Consider the following 4,124-nt stretch of genomic DNA (forward strand, 5'->3'; position numbering starts at 1 on the left):
TGATCCCAAGGGGAGAGACCAGGAAGTTGTCACAAACGGCCGCCTGGTGACGTTGCAGACCTGGAGCCCAGGCCCCCACCAGGCTGTGTCCAGGACCACCTAGGGCCTCCAATGGGCACTAACACCCCAGCCCACCCCAGAGAAGGGTCCGAACCTTGGGGTGTGGACACCGGCTGAGCGCCCCCCACGCCGCACCTGAGGCTGGTCCGGCGGGGTCGCAGAGACCAGCACCAGCCACGCCCTGGCAGGGGCCCAGCCAGGAGGACCAGACACCCAGGGGTGTTTGGGGACACGCAGTCATCCCCATGTCCCTTGGTGACCATGGCTGCCAGAGCCCAGTGTAAGGACAGTGGTCGGGGCAGCTGGTGCGTGTGGGGCTCCTGGTCCCGCGTGTGGTGACATGATCATCTGTGTCTGTGACACAGCCGCACGGCGCTGAGGCACGTGGTCTGAAAGGCACGTTTTGGCTGTGACTACTTGTCACTCGTGTCCCAGGCAGAGATGGCATTTTTCAGGGGACTTCAGCTCTTGGAGGGACATGCCACCCTTGGCCTCCCCAGGGGCCACCAGGTGTCCCCACCACGGTTCCTCAGTGTCCATGTCTAGCGGCAGAGCCCCTCCCCCTTCCTCACTATGGTCAGCCTTTCTCGGCCTTTTTCCCTGTGGATACTTTGGGGTCAGCTCACCAGGTCCTGAGGGACGCCTGCCGGGACGGGGGGAGACAGCTCTGAGTTTGCAGCTTAACCGGGGTGGTTGGGGGGGTGTCCAGGACCGTGGGGACTTGGCGGACTGCAGAAAGCACCGGGGCCACACCATCGGTCCTGCCCCGGGACGCTTGGGGGAAGTGGCCATCCAGTCCCCTTCACACTGCAGAAAACCAGGCAGGGGCAGCGAGGTGCCCAGTGTCACCTGCCAGCAACTAAGCTGGACGGACGGACGTTTGGGGCCCTTGCTGGCCCTGTCCCGCCTTTAAGGTGGCCCGAGGGGCCGATCTCAGCCTGAGAACCCGCGGCCGGCGTGGCTTCGTCCTCCCTCACAGGGTGCAGCACCGGTGAGTACCCGACCTGCGTCCAAGAAGCCCCCACCTCGTCCCTGGGCCTGGGGTCTGGGAACTGCAGACTCAGCCTCCACCGTTGTGTTGGGGACGCGGGCGGCGAGCCACGTCCACGGCCTTGTGGCATTTCATACCTCGGGCACCAGATGGGGACGCGGGCTGTGGCCGTCTGCCCGGTGCCTTGTTGTCCGCGGTGGCAATGCTCCCAGAAAGGCCTGGAATTGTTTCCTACCAGGTTCGGGGCGGGGGGGGGGGGGGGGCGGTGCTCTTTTTCTGTCCCTGCTGTCACTCATTCCTCTCCAGCTCAGTTTCCATCACCTCCCGCCCTCCCAGGAGGATCGTCCTTTGTTCTTGGATTAAGCTGGGCAGCTGTCCCTCACTCGAGCCAAGCGCCACATGCGGCCCCAGGGGCACTTCTGGGACGTCACCGGGGGGAGGCATGTCGTGTCCCGAGCCACACCTGTGCCAGGTTCCACAGGGCAGAAACCACGAGGCGGAGACTCGCGGCTCGCGGGAGGCGCAGCTGCACCCGCCTCGCTCGGCCCCATCGTGACGCTCGGAGGAAGGTCCCTGGCGGGGCCTCTTCGTCACTTTCACAGCCACTTTTTTTAACCAAAGACTCCGGCCGTCCCTTCCTCAGGGCCTCGGGCTCAGCGCCGTGTCCCCTGGCTGTCCCGAGGCCTCCGACCTTCTCTCCTGCCCTCTCCCCTCAACCAGTATCCTTCCTGCTTTCTGTGGGGACCAGTGGTATCGGTGCTTCCATGTGCCTTATGTCCCCACCCTGTACACACTTCTCTTGTAAGAGCCTCCTGGTCACAAAACCACTGAGTCTTGTGCCTTCTTACTATGTCCCATGTCCCAGGGAGAGGCAGGGGCGGGGGAGGCAGCAGGTGTCTGTCATGACGTCTTAGCCCACGGATGTCACTGTGATGGAAATTTCAGTCCCAGGATGACTGGTGGGGTGAAGTGGGTGGTGTTAGGCGAGCCTCTGGCAGTTCGGCGTCCAAGGTGGCTCTATCTGTCACACCAGCAGGTGACACGTGGGTGGGTGCCTGTGACTGGGGGTCATCCACTTTTGGGTAGATGAGGACGTGGAGTCTGAGGGGGCTGTGCCCGGCCCCCACCCTCTTTGTCCTGACCGAGTCTGTAATGCTGTTGAGGGGCTGTGTCCTGCTGCTTAGTCTTCCAGGGCCCCCCATGGCCGGGGGTGGGGGGGCGGGGAGGGCAGGCCTTTCCCTGGTCTTCAAGGGCCTTGCCAACCTCACACTTGTCATCAAATCGCCACCCCACCGCGTGCACACATGCCCTCCAGCTGCAGTGACGTGTGTTCCCAGCCCCTTTGCTGAGCCCGCCCTTGCCCCTGCTCTGCCAGGCTCTGCCCCTGTCCTCCGGCCTGAGCTCGGACCCCCCGGGCGTTAGTCTGGGACCCCCCACGTGTGTGCGCAGCGCCAGTTTGCCCTGACCAGGGCTGTGCGTCTGCAGAGGCCGCCCCCTCGTCTACTGCACACAACCTGATCGTTCAGAGGGCACTTGGTGACCTTCCTTAGCACGAGCATCCGTGAGCGTGACGCGCTCGTGTTTGGTGTGCATCTCTAACAGACGGCTCACAGCGTCCACACCCCTAAACTGACACCCACTGCTAATATTGTCTGAGTTCACATTTCCCTGATTGTCTCAGAAGTGGTTCTTTAAAACTTAACGCTTTTCTTTTTTTCTGTTTTATTAACTTTTCATTTTGAAATAATTTCAAACTAATGGAAAAAGCTGTACATTCAATACAAGGAATCCTTGCACCGTTTCCAGACTGCCCAGAGGCCAGCGTCGTAACCCACATCCTCCGGACCAGGAGGTAGGCCCGGCACAATGTCACCTGATGCATGACGCTTACTCAGTGTCCCAGCAAAGCCCCTTTTCTGCCCCCGACCCAGCCCAGCCCGCACACCGCCTGTGGTGGCCAGGGCCGCAGTTCCCTCCGGCCTGGGACCGTTCTTTATCTTGGCCAGTGGTTTTGTGGGCTGTCCTTCAGTTTGGGTTTCGTGAAGTTTTAAGCGGCCATATGGTTTCTCATCCCAGTGGAGACGGATTGAGGGGTCTTGATTCACAGCAAACCAGGTCAGCGACGGCCCCGTCACTGCTCGGTTCTCTCCTTCGTTGCCGAGGTAACGGCACACCGCAGCACACCGCGTCTAATCGGTTCCAGGGGTGCAGCGTGATCACCCAGTATTTGTGCAGGCTGCAGACCGGCTACCAGTCAGGAGTTGGCCCCTAGTGGCCCGTGGCTGCTTGTAAGATCTGCTCTCAGCAACTTTCAGATGTGCGCACAGTACTGTCACCATTGGTCACCATGCTGCACATAACATCCCAGGACTGCTTTATGACGGGAAGTTTGCACCCTCTGACCCCTCACCCATTTCCCCCGCCCGTCCCCACCCCTGGCGACCACCGGTCTGTTCTGTATCCATGAGCTCGTGTGTGTGTGTGTGTGTGTGTGTGTGTGTGTTTTTCTTTGTAGATTCTGCACATAACTGAGATCACTGTGTGTCCTGTCTGACTTAGCTCACTCAGCATAACGCTCTCTGGGTCCATTCATGTCACAAGGGCATAAATTCGTCTTTATGGCTGAGTAGTGTGTGTGATACGTGCGTTTTCTTTATCCACTCATCATCCGTCGATGGACACAGGCGTTTCCAGGCCTTGGCTTTTTGTACATGGTGCTGCTGTGGGCGTGTGGGCGCCGATGTCTTCTGGGAGCATACGCTGATGTTCCCAGAAGTGGGACTGCTGGGTCGCAAGGTAGTTCTAGTATTAATTTTCTGGGGACTGTCCACACTGTCGTCCACGGAGGCCGCGCATGAGCTTCCTGCCTCCACGTCCTCGCGACACTGGCTGTCCGCTGTCTTTTGATGGTGACCATCCTGACAGGTGTGAGGGGACGGCTCACTATGGGTGTGACTTGCGTTTCCCTGGTGATTGCTGACCTTGAGCGTCTTCTCACATCTGTTGGCATCTGTATGTTCTCTTTGGAGAAATGTCTATTCAGGTTCTCTGCGGGGGAGGGGGCGGAGGGAGC

The sequence above is a fragment of the Pteropus vampyrus genome, unplaced genomic scaffold (assembly GCF_000151845.1).
Source record: "Pteropus vampyrus isolate Shadow unplaced genomic scaffold, Pvam_2.0 Scaffold52, whole genome shotgun sequence".
Classification (NCBI taxonomy): Eukaryota; Metazoa; Chordata; class Mammalia; order Chiroptera; family Pteropodidae; genus Pteropus; species Pteropus vampyrus.